The sequence below is a fragment of the Lissotriton vulgaris genome, chromosome 5, assembly GCF_964263255.1.
Source record: "Lissotriton vulgaris chromosome 5, aLisVul1.2, whole genome shotgun sequence".
Lineage (NCBI taxonomy): Eukaryota > Metazoa > Chordata > Amphibia > Caudata > Salamandridae > Lissotriton > Lissotriton vulgaris.
This window is the reverse complement of record NC_141693.1, coordinates 220,725,526-220,742,409: the sequence shown is the minus strand read 5'-3', so window position 1 is coordinate 220,742,409 and position 16,884 is coordinate 220,725,526.

Sequence of the window (16,884 nt, the reverse complement as noted above, 5' to 3'; positions counted from 1 at the left end):
TGCCTGCCCTGGGGACGCGGTCGACTCTATGACCGGCATCAGGCAGGACTAGCTTAGTCAGAAGAGGCAGGCAGCGGCCATCTTTGTGTGGGCTCGCGCTGCACGTCGCGCTACAGAGCGCTTAAAAGCAGGGAAGGCTCGTGGTATCCCCAGATTGCTTTTACTTGACTCCTGAGGCTTGAGCCGGGAGGTTGTCTATTTTAAAACTGTACCTTGTGATTTTTATCGCGAATTTCCCGTGTGTCCTCTCCCTCCCCCCTGCACTGAACTATTAGTGTTTGTCGTTTTCATGACACACTAGCGCCAATTTTAAAACAGTATTTGCTGATTGCTAGCAAACTTAACTGGAGACTTGCCTGCCTTGGGGACGCGGTCGACTCTATGACCGGCATCAGGCAGGACTAGCTTAGTCAGAAGAGGCAGGCAGCGGCCATCTTTGTGTGGGCTCGCGCTGCACGTCGCGCTACAGAACGCTTAAAAGCAGAAGTAAATGGCTCCGCGCAGCGGACGCGCATTGCGGGCGCGCCGGTCGCGCGCCGGAGTCAAGCCAGAGTCCTGCCCGTCTGCGCCCGTCCGCGATCGACCGGGGCGCGGGGCAGGACACCCTGGACCAAATAACACTGCTCGGACAGCTATTAGGGAGAACTCCCAACAGCGAATCCTATATACACGGGCTACTCTACTAGAAATAGGTAAGATCCCCACTAAATCATGCTGGCACTCCATGGACCCTAGCGTGCTTCCACCACAATGCACTATATGTAATCATTCATTCCACACTGTCCCTAACCGCAATCCCCTTGTGCCTAACTTAAAATTGATGCTATTAAATTGTAGGTCCATGATAAAACATAAAGTGGAAATAAGGGACCTATTACAGCAACATGATTTTGACGTTTTGTTCCTTACGGAAACTTGGTTAGAGGAATCTTCAGCCCCTGATATACTTGAGATAGTGCCTTTTAACTACAGTTTGCTGAGAATCGATAGACCTAAGCAGCGGGGCGGAGGTCTGGCTATGATTTTCAAACAAGAACTGGAATGCACCCTTACCAGTAAAACCATCTCTAATAGTCAAAGTGGGACATTCTCTATAAAAGTGAACCCGTCAATGACCATTACTGGTCTTCTCATTTATCGGCCCCCGGGCAATTCTACCCCTTTCTGTAACCAGCTCATAGAAACAGCCACGCAACTAGCCATAAAACATAACAACTTTATGATGCTTGGTGACCTAAATCTTCACTTTGAAGATATGAATGCTAGAGAAGCCCAATTACTTAAAACAGCTCTCCACGCATTGGGAATTACATTGCTCTCTACCCTGCCCACACATCAACATGGCCACCTCCTTGACCCTGTTTTTGCCACCTGGGAAGGTATCGAAATACACTCCCCTGTCCCAATAATTTGGCCGGATCATTACATGATTACCTTCAACATACCCATTAACAAAACTGTGAACAGTCCTCTGTACACTAAGCGTCGTAACTGAAAAAATTATACCCCTGAACGTCTCATCACTGAATTAAAAACTAACCTTCCCCCACCAGGACAATCTCTTCAAGACACCTGGAACAACTACGAACTTTGGCTGAACAGGGCACTAAATATAATTGCGCCTTGGACTTCCAAGCCCCCAGTCAGGAAATCAAAATCTGAACCCTGGTTCTCAGAAAAATTAAAAACAGCTAAAGCCCGCTGCAAAACGATTGAAAGGAAATGGAGAAAAAATTATTCTACTGAACTCAAGGAAAGCTATAAATTGGAATTAAAATCCTATCACAAATTAATAAGAGAGGAAAAAAGTCTCTTTTATCAGAGCAGAATTGAAGAAGCCACCAACCCAACCAAGGAACTGTTCCAGATCTATAAGGAACTAACAGACACTTCTAGACTAGATACTCAGGATACTTACTCAAACGAGTTATGCGAGCAAATAGCGGATTTCTTTGTCAATAAAGTAGAGAAAATCCACGCTACCTTCCCCACCCCCTCTACTTCGGGAAAGGCAGCGTCTCCCTCTCAAAAAACCCTCCTCACCCAATTTAATACTCCTGACAAAGCACACTTGTCTCGCATAATTAACAGTATCCACTCTGGCTCCCCTAATGATGTGTGTCCTCTAGAAAAAAGTAAGGACATCATGGACCATATACTTATGGATCAAATAAGTCAGATGATAACTCTCTCTTTTAAAGAATGCTATGTTCCAGAAGCCTGGAAAACTGCTCAAGTTATTCCTCTAAAAAAAAAACCCAATATTCCGGTTACTCAATTTCAAAATCTTAGGCCAATTTCTCTTTTGCCACAATGTGCCAAGATAATTGAAAAAGTAGTAAATAAACAATTGATGGCTTTTTTAGAATTAGAAAATGTACTCCACCCTACCCAATCTGGCTTTAGAGCCAATTATTCCACGGAATCAGCTGTTCTGTATTCCACGGAATACATCCGCATGATGGTAGACGAGGGGGAGACAGCAGCGTTGGTCATGTTAGACTTAAGCGCAGCTTTTGATACTGTGCTTCATGCCACGCTGCTGTCCCGACTATCAGACATCGGAGTAAAAGACCATGCTTTGGCGTGGATTAAATCTTTTCTTACGAAAGGATCTTTTCAGATACACTGCCCACCCTTTAAATCATCTTCTCGTGACGTGAGCCATGGGGTTCCACAGGGCTCTAGTTTGAGCCCCACCCTGTTCAATATCTATATGGAGCCCCTGGCTCGGGTCGTAGAGAACTTCGGGGTGGGCATTGTTAGCTACGCCGATGACACCCAGCTCATGTTTAAGCTTACTCCTGACACCGAGAAATATGCCTCCAATTTCTCGAATTGCATGGCTGCTGTCGCCATGTGGATGGATAACAACTGCCTCCGGCTGAATGGAGATAAAACAGAGGTGTTGGTGGTAGGAAATAAAGCCTCTTTATGGTCGCAGGCGTGGTGGCCCACTACATTGGGCGACTGCCCTCACCCTGTTGAAAAAGTGAAAAACCTTGGAATTATGATCGACGCTGATTTATCAGGAAAATCCCAAGTCCATAAAATAATAGGCAAATGCATCGGCACGTTAAAAATCTTAAGAAAAATCATTGAGCTCATTCCCACTGAAGCCAGAAAAACCATCGTACATGCGCTAATCACACCTCATTTGGACTACGGGAACGTTCTCCTATTAGGATTGAACCAAAAACACCTCCATCAGCTTCAATGCTTACAAAATGCGACCGCGCGCATGGTACTGGGTTTACCCAGAAGAACATCCGCCAAGGCAGCTTTGTTCAAATTGCACTGGCTCCCTGTTAGGGAAAGAATCAAATTCAAGGGCCTCTGCTATGCCCATAAGATAAGCCCACAACAAAGGTCCCACCTATCTAAGAGATCTTTTGACTATCCACCGCCCTACCAGAAACCTTAGGTCCTCAGGAATGTCACAATTCAAAATCCCCCGTATCCATAAAGCGAAAATAGGTGGCCGCTCTTTTCGATACCTTGGAGTTAAACATTGGAATGCTCTGCCTACCCATCTAAGAATGGAACCCTCAGAGACTCTTTTTAAAGCTAAACTCAAAACTCACCTGTTTCCCTAATATTTGTTTTCTCTGACCGTCCCTTTATCATTTCTCGGTGAGTTTCGTAGGCAATTAGCGCGGGGATACACAGTTGTGCAGCCAGGCGCTTTATAAATCTCTTATTATTATTATTATTATTACCATTTATTACATAGATATGTACATGCATATGTGTGTGCTATTCTTATTAGAGCTGTTAAGCATACGTAGATAATGGTGTCATAAAAAGATCAAGATGATTCAGGAAAGGGGGTGGTGATGAACAGAGTGTCTGAATTAAGCAGACCACTCTTACCCAGTCCAAAGATCAGGGCTTTATCCATCACCGTTTTTTAGCTCACTGCACCATCCCAGCTCAGAACTTGGCTATATGCAAATTAGTCTGACCCTGGCCCAGTGCATAATGGGAACAGGGCAGACCAAACTACCAAGCCAATTCTTATACTGGGAAGGAAACAAGCTACCGGGGACCGGTTTCTGGCATTTCAGCCGTCTTCGGCCCGGCTTGCTTGAATCCTGATGGTGCAATGAGCTAGGGACACACATCTGAGTATACCCTTCCACGCTTATGGTGGACAAAAATGATTCAGAAAAGGGGGTGGTGATGAACAGAGTGTCTGAATTAAGCAGACCACTCTTACCCAGTCCAAAGATCAGGGCTTTATCCATCACCGTTTTTTAGCTCACTGCACCATCCCAGCTCAGAACTTGGCTATATGCAAATTAGTCTGACCCTGGCCCAGTGCATAATGGGAACAGGGCAGACCAAACTACCAAGCCAATCCTTATACTGGGAAGGAAACAAGCTACCGGGGACCGGTTTCAGGCATTTCAGCCGTCTTCGGCCCGGCTTGCTTGAATCCTGATGGTGCAATGAGCTAGGGACTCACGGGCCGAAGACGGCTGAAATGCCAGAAACCGGTCCCCGGTAGCTTGTCTCCTTTCTGGTGAAGAATTGGCTTGGTAGTTTAGTCTGCCCTGTTCCCATGATGCACTGGGCCAGGGACAGACTGATTTGCATATAGCCAGGTTCTGAGCTGGGATGGTGCAGTGAGATAAATAACAGTGATGGATCAAGCCCTGATCTTTGGACTGGGTAAGAGTGGTCTGCTCAATTCAGACACTCTGTTCATCACCACCCCCTTTTCTGAATCGTTTTTGGCCACTATAGGTGTGGCAGGGTATACTCAGACATGAGTTCCTTTCTCACTGCACCATCAGGATTCAAGCAAGCCGGGCCGAAGACGGCTGAAATGCCAGAAACCGGTCCCCGGTAGCTTGTCTCCTTTCTGGTGAAGAATTGGCTTGGTAGTTTAGTCTGCCCTGTTCCCATGATGCACTGGGCCAGGGACAGACTGATTTGCATATAGCCAGGTTCTGAGCTGGGATGGTGCAGTGAGATAAATAACAGTGATGGATCAAGCCCTGATCTTTGGACTGGGTAAGAGTGGTCTGCTCAATTCAGACACTCTGTTCATCACCACCCCCTTTTCTGAATCGTTTTTGGCCACTATAGGTGTGGCAGGGTATACTCAGACATGAGTCCCTTTCTCACTGCACCATCAGGATTCAAGCAAGTCGGGCCGAAGACGGCTGAAATGCCAGAAACCGGTCCCCGGTAGCTTGTCTCCTTTCTGGTGAAGAATTGGCTTGGTAGTTTAGTCTGCCCTGTTCCCATGATGCACTGGGCCAGGGACAGACTGATTTGCATATAGCCAGGTTCTGAGCTGGGATGGTGCAGTGAGATAAATAAAATAACGGTGATGGATCAAGCCCTGATCTTTGGACTGGGTAAGAGTGGTCTGCTCAATTCAGACACTCTGTTCATCACCACCCCCTTTTCTGAATCGTTAAAAAGATCAAAGCACCTTCTCTTAATTTCAGGAAGGGCAATATTACAAAAATTGTAAAATACCCCTCACACACTGAAACTGATTCAGTGTCATGCTTCATCATTGGGGTCTTCCCTCCCCTCTACGGGACGGGGCATGCTACGACCTACGTAGAAGCGGGAGCACTTTATTTAGTGATTAGTGAATATGTGTAGTGTGTGGGATCGTGAAAAAAGTGTGCAATGGTTTAACAATTCTCTGGCTAGTGAAAAGAATATACTTTATTGCCTTCCCTAGCTGAGCATAGTAAAAATGGGGAGGTGTAGATGGTGTGCTATGATGAGTCACATTCTACAAGGCTTTCTTCCTCAGGACCAAAAAACGATCCCTGTTACACCTCAATGGGTGATATAATAATGAATGTCACAAGTACGGTCCCCTGTTCCTTATTTGGGCAGTTCACAAAATATACCAAATATATATCCTATAAAATGTGTTATACCTGGCCATGCAGAGTGACAATGGCACATGGTGAGACAACGCCTGGATAACACCTGTCAAAGCAGAGACCACGGTGACATGATATTGGACCCTAAGTGAAAGTATGCCGGCCCATGGTCCTTCTGCAGGGCCCAAGGTGAGAAGTGCTGGGCTTATTTTGAGGCAATACTGGATTCAAGGTGAGGTGATCCTATGCTGATGGAGGGGCAATGCTAGACCCATCTTGACAGTGCCCAGCCAAGCGTTAGACAATATGCTGCTGGGTCTAGGAAAGACAATGCCAGAACCATTTTGGAACAATGATGGACACAGGAGATATAATGCTGGGTCCATGGTGAGCCAGTGCATGGTCTAAGGTACCATAATAATGTATGCTGGTAAAATAATGCTTGCCCAAGGTGAAACCAGGTTGTCCCCTTAACAAGACGATGCTGAGTCCATGGCAAGACACTGCTGGATCTGTAGGCTGGGAGACAGGCAGGCAGAGAATATAACCTGAACTTGTTTTTCACACTTAAAAGTGCATTAAGCTGCAATTGGAGTAGATAGTTATGGATGAAATACATTCTATTTCTCCTCCACCAGATTTGTCCTGATGTTTTGATCTTATTGATTTCATTGAGCATGATCCCTGACTACAGAGTCAGAGCTGCCCTCCTGATTTTACCCAGACTGCATCAATATACATTTGGTTTGAAAACGTGGATTACACTGGGATAACCAACTCAACACTCAAGCAAGATGACGGCATTATATTGGTGGTTCTGGGTGGTAGACACAATACTAGAAGCCTTAGTGCTTTAACAGATGGCTTCACATGCCCTTGACTAACCATTGGCTATCGGTGCTGGATGAGCCTGTGCCAGCCTTGTTGGTGCTTTTCCTGTTTTCTCACTGTTATCTCGTTTTGTGAAAATTATGGGATGTGAGCACTATTAGAGTTCTCTTGGATATGAGATCAGGAGCCATATGTATGGGTCATGTTGACACTGTGAAGGGCATAAACTGGTAGAATAGGTCTGTACATCCTAATGTTAGATGACTGTAATCGTGATCCATCACTAAGAATTCAGGGGTCTCATTAAAGGTATCAAGTATGAAAGACAGTTTGTGATTCCGTATCCCGTGGTGAGATGAATGAGAACAAGTTACAAGATGGCGGCCATCATAGCTAGGCAAACAAGAGATCCTTTGAGATACGAGGACCATAGAGAGGGTAAGTGGAACTAAGGATATTGTGCACACTATTAATATTTGGAGGGAGGCTAATCACTTTTAGCAGGAAAACACAAGGAAAGTCCCTGGGCTATGTACTCACTACGGAACCCTAATATAGTTCGCGTGTACCAAAACGCTGCACCCCAATATCTAAATATGCATTCGTGATTACACCATATTACACCATATTTATACAATTTATAAAGCAAAAATGCGAAAATAAGAACCTTAAATGTTGTTTTTTGTCATAAAAAATGTACAGTTTATTACAGTTTTGTAAAGGTTAAAAACATTATTATGCACAGATAAAAATTAATAAAATATCACAATTAAATAAAAAACAATGAGTTTCAGGAGTCACAGTTTGTTTTAGTTGTCGACGCTGCGTTTCGGTGAATCTGTGATAACACCTTCCTCAGGACAAACAAATTCTATAAAGAAACTTTATGATTAAAAGACATCCTTTTTGTGCATGTAGAGCAGCTTTGGCTCTTTTTATCTTTTTTAGTCAAACAGTTTTTAAGACATTTTTTAACCTTCTATCTCCATTAAACAACAAGCTAAACAACATTGTGCTCGATAGGAATATCATCTACATGATTAGGTTCTGAAAGGTGTATTCATGGGAGCATTTTGGTACAATTGACTATATCTATGGATTCCATAGTACTGTTGGCTAAAATCACATTTTAGGCAGCTTCTGGGTAGGAATAGGTATGAAGCATACCTGTGTGTGATTTCTTCAGCTTCCTCTTCTAATCAATTTTGAGGACATTTCTCATGCGTGAATCTGGAGAATATCGCTTCTTGTTTCTTAATTTGCAAGTAGCTATACCTTTAAAAGATATGGTGAACATAAGTACTCGATACGTGTCCGCCAATTTTTATTTTAAGAAAAATTCTCTACAGGCGGGAGTTGCTAAATTTCTCTTTTTACCTGTTAGAATTCAAAGCTCTATGGTGTAGAGGTTACCGGAGGGGGGCCACCGTTTTTGAATGGGGGGACCACTGTTGGAATCAAGAAGACAGATAGAATGGGCCACATTATTAGGTATTGGACCATTTTTAGTGTCCTATCTATTCTGCAGGGGTTAATTTCAAGATATATAACTCACCAATAATAAGGATTGTGAATAGTCCTTCCTTCTTAGATTAAAACCGCGCCACTGGATGCCTTCAATTATATCCAAAGCGTTGGGTAAAGTCAATAGCGGCTGTTTTTAACATTCAACCTATTTGGAACATATAATGTATATCATAATTAGTGATAGCATGGATTTCTACCAGACGTTTAAAAAGGTTTGGTTGTTGATGCTTTAATGGTATCTAAACCATGTTAAACGATGTTGGAGGGAGGGCATACTGACAGTAGTCAGTATGACTACGAGTATTTTAAATCAAGGGGCCTCGGGTGGAAATGCCGCAGTTCGAGGCACAGTTGTCGGCATTCAGAGATTAGGTCGGCTGAGCTCGCGCTTACCTTTTTCATTCTTGCCGGCCTCCTTGCTCCCCTCACGGTCCTATCAACATCTGCTTGATTGCACGATCGGCCAAAGATAAACAGGGTTGTTCATCTCCTGTTTAAGAAGGATTCAGTTTCCCGGGAAAACGTCAATTGAATGACGTCATGGATCGTTAACCAATCAAGACGCGTTTCGACAAGGAACTACAATTGTAGTTTCGCTTGTCTGTTGCCGCGTGGTAGAAGGTACTTTGTCACTGTTTTTAGTTTCTATTGGTTGGCGGTAACCAAGGACGCAATGGGTCTCCATGGTTACAGTTACGATCGGGGTGATTGACTAGCAGGGTAGCGTCCTAGTTCGCGTTTGTATATTATTGCAAAATATAATTGCACAAAGATCGGAGCATTATTATTTTGAATTTGCAGCCGTAATTGAGGTATGTGGAATGGATTTACTGCAAAATCCTTTCCCAGTCTTCTTTTGAGTTTAGCCCATTGTTTACGGAATTAAAACGGGACATATAAAATTGTTCCCGTTTTTTCCGCTTTAGGGTAATATCTCCTCCTCTAGTATTTTGGGTAATGGTTTCAAGACCACACCATTTCAGTTCCTCAATTTTGTGATTGGCTGACTGCCAATGTTCAGTTAGCGGGGCTCCTTGTTTTTTACATCGGATAGCAGACTTATGTTCATTTAGTCTGAGTCTAATTTCTCGCGATGTTTCACCTACATATACTAGTTCACATGGGCATTTGATTAAGTATATTATGTTTTTTGATCTACAATTAATGAACGATTTAATCTGATGTTTGGTTTTGTTGTGTTCAATAAGATTGCCTTTGATCACGTGGTTGCAGTTGGAACATTTGCTGCAGGGGAATGTACCCACCGGCAGGGGGTTGTTATCTATGGTTCTTAGTAGTTGGATAGTTTCCCTATATGTGTGGACTAGACTGTTTCTGATAGTTTTATTCCTAACAGAAACAGTCTAGTCCACACATATAGGGAAACTATCCAACTACAAAGAACCATAGATAACAACCCCCTGCCGGTGGGTACATTCCCCTGCAGCAAATGTTCCAACTGCAACCACGTGATCAAAGGCAATCTTATTGAACACAACAAAACCAAACATCAGATTAAATCGTTCATTAATTGTAGATCAAAAAACATAATATACTTAATCAAATGCCCATGTGAACTAGTATATGTAGGTGAAACATCGCGAGAAATTAGACTCAGACTAAATGAACATAAGTCTGCTATCCGATGTAAAAAACAAGGAGCCCCGCTAACTGAACATTGGCAGTCAGCCAATCACAAAATTGAGGAACTGAAATGGTGTGGTCTTGAAACCATTACCCAAAATACTAGAGGAGGAGATATTACCCTAAAGCGGAAAAAACGGGAACAATTTTATATGTCCCGTTTTAATTCCGTAAACAATGGGCTAAACTCAAAAGAAGACTGGGAAAGGATTTTGCAGTAAATCCATTCCACATACCTCAATTACGGCTGCAAATTCAAAATAATAATGCTCCGATATTTGTGCAATTATATTTTGCAATAATATACAAACGCGAACTAGGACGCTACCCTGCTAGTCAATCACCCCGATCGTAACTGTAACCATGGAGACCCATTGCGTCCTTGGTTACCGCCAACCAATAGAAACTAAAAACAGTGACAAAGTACCTTCTACCACGCGGCAACAGACAAGCGAAACTACAATTGTAGTTCCTTGTCGAAACGCGTCTTGATTGGTTAACGATCCATGACGTCATTCAATTGACGTTTTCCCGGGAAACTGAATCCTTCTTAAACAGGAGATGAACAACCCTGTTTATCTTTGGCCGATCGTGCAATCGAGCAGATGTTGATAGGACCGTGAGGGGAGCAAGGAGGCCGGCAAGAATGAAAAAGGTAAGCGCGAGCTCAGCCGACCTAATCTCTGAATGCCGACAACTGTGCCTCGAACTGCGGCATTTCCACCCGAGGCCCCTTGATTTAAAATACTCGTAGTCATACTGACTACTGTCAGTATGCCCTCCCTCCAACATCGTTTAACATGGTTTAGATACCATTAAAGCATCAACAACCAAACCTTTTTAAACGTCTGGTAGAAATCCATGCTATCACTAATTATGATATACATTATATGTTCCAAATAGGTTGAATGTTAAAAACAGCCGCTATTGACTTTACCCAACGCTTTGGATATAATTGAAGGCATCCAGTGGCGCGGTTTTAATCTAAGAAGGAAGGACTATTCACAATCCTTATTATTGGTGAGTTATATATCTTGAAATTAACCCCTGCAGAATAGATAGGACACTAAAAATGGTCCAATAACTAATAATGTGGCCCATTCTATCTGTCTTCTTGATTCCAACAGTGGTCCCCCCATTCAAAAACGGTGGCCCCCCTCCGGTAACCTCTACACCATAGAGCTTTGAATTCTAACAGGTAAAAAGAGAAATTTAGCAACTCCCGCCTGTAGAGAATTTTTCTTAAAATAAAAATTGGCGGACACGTATCGAGTACTTATGTTCACCATATCTTTTAAAGGTATAGCTACTTGCAAATTAAGAAACAAGAAGCGATATTCTCCAGATTCACGCATGAGAAATGTCCTCAAAATTGATTAGAAGAGGAAGCTGAAGAAATCACACACAGGTATGCTTCATACCTATTCCTACCCAGAAGCTGCCTAAAATGTGATTTTAGCCAACAGTACTATGGAATCCATAGATATAGTCAATTGTACCAAAATGCTCCCATGAATACACCTTTCAGAACCTAATCATGTAGATGATATTCCTATCGAGCACAATGTTGTTTAGCTTGTTGTTTAATGGAGATAGAAGGTTAAAAAATGTCTTAAAAACTGTTTGACTAAAAAAGATAAAAAGAGCCAAAGCTGCTCTACATGCACAAAAAGGATGTCTTTTAATCATAAAGTTTCTTTATAGAATTTGTTTGTCCTGAGGAAGGTGTTATCACAGATTCACCGAAACGCAGCGTCGACAACGAAAACAAACTGTGACTCCTGAAACTCATTGTTTTTAATTTAATTGTGATATTTTATTAATTTTTATCTGTGCATAATAATGTTTTTAACCTTTACAAAACTGTAATAAACTGTACATTTTTTATGACAAAAAACAACATTTAAGGTTCTTATTTTCGCATTTTTGCTTTATAAATTGTATAAATATGGTGTAATCACGAATGCATATTTAGATATTGGGGTGCAGCGTTTTGGTACACGCGAACTATATTAGGGTTCCGTAGTGAGTACATAGCCCAGGGACTTTCCTTGTGTTTTCCTACTCAGTCCTCCTTGTCCCTTATCACCACACAAAGGAGGCCTCCCTTCCTTTTTTTTATAATCACTTTTAGCACCACAATGAGCGTATCACCAAGACATTACGCAAGTAAGAGCTAATTGTGGAATGTTAAATGGAGATGGTAGTCAGATGAGAAGTGTTTTCAGTCCTGGGCTTCTGAATATGGATCTTTGACCTGAGAGTAGTGTGAGAAACACCACAGGATATTAGAAAGAACAAGTTGGTTGTGGCCCACTCTAATAACAAAGTCAAACATTAAGAGCTTGTAAGATTAAAATCACGCGCCAAGGTTAAAGTTATCAATACTTCAACTGGATACTAATTGGAGTGGGTTTGCACTCCCCCATATTCGTACCTATTACGAAGCAGCATTTATGGATATAGTAGTGCGGTTGCTTGATAATAGGGGATCTTTCAATAGTTTTTTTCTTAATAAAATGGTTCATAAGGCTGGAACTCAGCTGCCGGTCTTTTTAAAAACATCAAAATCTCCCAAAAAAGTACGATATAAGACACTTCAAGCTTTCTCCAACAGACTTCAGAAATTGTATTCTCAAAAGGCCCAGTCTTCTGGATTTGGATATATGAGTTTAATTTAATTGAGGCCAGAAGTTTGGGCCCTTACATTCGGAATAGTTAAATTAAATTTGGGGAATCAAAAGGCTTTAAAGAGATGAATCATTTTATAATAGGAGGTAGGTGCATTAACTGGGAGGAGGTCGAGTTTAGATGTGGTGTGCAGAGCAGATTGCTCTTTTTTAGCTTCCTCCAGGTTAGATTATTGATAAACAGGTATATACCCTTAGGAAATATAGGTACATTATTGGTCTTTGCTGCAGTGTTTAAAACAAAACTGCGAGGTATAGGGAATTGGTACAGAGTTTTCCGAAATCAAGGGGATTCCCCTCTCGTTACCAATTTTCTCGAGAAAATAAAGCATGAATTGTCTAACAGTCTTTCAGTTAGTGAGTGGAACATTTTTTGTTTGCACAGCAGTAAGGCCTTAAGAGCAGCTAACTTTAAAAGGATGGCGTTTTTATCCAGATGGGCGGCTTATTATACCCCACACGCTTTGAATAAAATCTGTCCGGAAGTTGAAAATAAGTGTTTTCGTTGCCAACAGATGGGGGAGGGTGGTTGGCTGCATATTTCCTGCACATGCTCAAGGTTGAGCCAGTTTTGGATAAAAATGTGTGCTGAACTCAGTCGTGCCCTCAGGAGCAATGTGCAACGGGAGCCAGAGGTTGTTCTCTTTGGTATATTAAAACAGAACTTAAACCAGGCTTTATTAAGAGAGGGGGAAATATTTTTATCAATTTGTTTTTGGTGGCACGCTCATTGATCCTCCAGAACTGGAAAACAGATAAGGTCCTGACCTTTCTCGAATGGTATTATAAAATTAAACGAGTAAGATCCTTTGAAGAAGTGTATGCGAAAAGGGTGGGAGCTATCAGGAAATTAAGCTTAGTCTGGAAATATATAGATCAGATAGAAAGCAATCTCCAAGGGTAAAATGTTTTCTGAGATCAAGGAGTCATATATTGGCTGGTTCTAATGCATTTTTAACATTGGTGTGTTAGCTGCTATCAAATAGTTTTTTCTTCCCTAATTGTATATTTGGAATGTTTATATATCACTTTTACTAATTGAAAGTTACGTCTATTTGAATTATATGTTGGATTCATTGATTATGGGGCCTTCAGTGTTTTATTGGGCCGAATATATCTCCTTAGAGCTATTGTATAGTATGAATTAGGATTACTGCACTTTAGTTATTCTTTAGAGACTACAGTTGACATTTGTTTGGCACTTTAGCACTTGCACTTTACTTAAAATGCTATGATCTGGATTTTAGTACTTTGATATTTAGAATGATTATATTTAATGTAAAGGACGTTATAGGATGAATTGTGTTGATGTTATACTTGACTGACTTCTTATATGCTCTCTTTTTCTGCTCAATAAAAATTCTTCAAAAAATAAAATAAAATCACACGCCATGTCCCAATATAGTTAAATAAAGTGGGAGACATTGAAGGATATTAGAAACAGGGAGTAGGTTTTAGATTTATCTGACAACGAACTCGGACTTAAAAGAGCTTAATATTAAAATTACACGCTTGTCTCAAAACAGTCAATTGTTTTAAAAAGTGTCATTGCTGAGTCAAATCTACAACATAACTGCTAGTGCAACATAGAAGTCTCATGTAAGAATTTAAATGTTGATTGCGCAATTTCAAGAAAAGGTGTCCAAATGAAAGAAAAAGATTAGCACTTAATTGGCAAGCATACTCTGTATCTTTGTAATATTGTGTTTTAACATCTTGAATATGTCGGTGAATATTCTCTAATAGAAAGGGGCATTATAAAAGCTAGTGATAAAAAAAGGATGTAAAATAATTCTGCAAACTCTAATCTAAATTGAGGAGAGCATCAATGTAATGAAATATAATTTTATTAGAAATAAGAAACTAAGGGTTAAATGCACCTCTGTCTGTTAAGCAAACTAATTTCTTTGTTTGGATTTTGTGAGTAAAGTATCCTCTTGGTTTTAAAAATATTTCTTACAACATAGTTGGAAAAACCACAGGAGATTTCATAAAGCTGAAGGAAATTATTCCCACTTGTTGGATGTATTGCTGGAGCTGAAATAAGGTAACCCTCATTAATAACTGAGAGAACAAATATTGCAAGCATGCACCTCTGTCTGTTAAGCAAACTAATTTCTTTGTTTGGATTTTGTAAGTAAAGTATCCTCTTGGTTTAAAAAATATTTCCTACAAAATAGTTGGAAAAAGCACAGGAGATTTCATACAGCTGAAGACAATTATTCCCATTATAGCCCTCATTAAAAACGGAGAGAACAAATATTGCAAACATGTAGAATGAAATGAGAAATTATCTGAAGAAATTGGTCCTGTATTTTCGTATTTTATGTATTGAATATAATTGGAAAATGGAAAAAAGGAAAAAGAAAATATTAAATCATAACTGAAACAATCACCTATATTGGACAAATAAGCAATGTTGTAATATATAAAGCCTATATCTCTGCACACATTTGCATGAGAATTAAATTCACGTAGGAGGTTGACACCACAATTAAAGTATAGGAAGAAACCACAAAGATGAAATGGTGGAGGTTATATAGGTTCATTTGAAAGGTTCTCTTGAGAGGTAAAGGGTCTGGTAAGACAAAGATGTCTATAAGGTAATAAAAGAGTGTGGACAACATTAAATAGGTATCCTGTTTTGATTTTGATTTAGATATTTGTCCTCTCAGAGGGATGTATTCCTTTTCTAATTAAATGTAGGGCCTGATTGAAATCGTGGCGGATGGGTTACTCCGTCACAACAGTGACAGATATCCCATCTGCTGAAATATAAATCCCATAAGAAATAATGGGATTTATATTTTGGCGGACAGGATATCCGTCACCCTTGTGATGGAGTAGACCGTCCTTCAAGATCTAAATTAGGCCCTTAGTGTTGAAGAAGGTGCTTCACATCTTGATCACAGCACCTGCACATCTGTGAACCAGGTAGACAACTGAATTATGTATGAGATAACCAGGAATGCATATAAAATTGCAATATGATAAAGGGTCGTTTTGCAATCTCATATAATATTTTAAAGAATGCAGTGTTGTGGTATGTAAGTGTATTGTGTATGTATGTGTATGGTTTTAGAATGGAGAAGGAGATATTGAAATTGTTATAAATGGAATGCACGTGTATTGAAAAGTTTAAAAAAATGTATATATGCATTATGCTATATTGTATATTTATTGCATGGAAATTAAGAAATGTATTAAGTGAAAAGTACTAGTCTGTCCACAATTCATTATTTCAAATTGGCCAAGTGGATAATTTCTTGGTACATAGTGTCTACTTCCCCATGTCCCCTTGGCCTAAAAGAATTTTGGCTCGGCATTTGGGGGTACCCTATAAATGTATATACAGTTTTAACTCAATAGACATAAACCAATATGTCATAACCAATGTGAAAAAAACCTGGAAACTCGAGAAAATGATTGCACTAGTGACATTCTGAATAACCTCAGCATCCAAGTAGAGCTCAAAATTTGGGGGCATATGTATCAAATAAATTTTCCTGTCGCAAACGCTGCGAATCACAAAAAACAGCGTTTGCGACTAAAAATTCGCCAAACACGATGTATAAGCAAAATCGCATTGCAATATTAAGGAATCACAAAATTTGTGTTTCCTTAATTTTGCATAAGCTTTTATGACAAATGTCGAATAAAGCTTTAAAAAAAATAAATAAATAAATAAATAAGCATTTAAGGAATTGCAACTTGCGATTCCTTAAATGCTATGTATCAAGCACCCAAGTTGTGCGATTTCTCCTTAACTCCATGCGCGCTAGCGGAATTCCGCTCCTGCGCTGAGTTTTTCTAAATTGCACTTTGCGTGACGAGCTGGGCTCGTCATCAGCGTGCGAGGAGGCTACGCAATGACGAGCCCAGCTCGTCATCAGCGTCGAAGGGGTTAAGAAATCGAAAATTACCACCAACTTCAAGTTAGTGGTAATTTGCGATTTCTATCAATAATGCACTTTTTGGCATGTTTGAAAGTGCCATGTGGCACACATACATGCCCTTAGGGCATGTATGTGTGCCATATGCGCACACATGCTCATTTCAGGGGTGCATTAAGGTGTCCTTATGACACCCTTGCACCCTTGAAATTATTCTCAATTTGCGATTTTCAAATTGCGAATCGGAAATTATGAATGATTTCCCATTCATTCCTATGGGCCTCCTGCTTAAGCCCTTAGGTTATAGCTTACTCCATAGGACTGAGCTGAAGTATGTGCTGCTCTCTCCACTCTACCCTCCCTGATCCAAGATTTGTCCTCTCTTTTCCTCCAGCCGGATAGAAATCAGTGTAAAGCCGTGTGATTGTGTCTGAGGCTGCA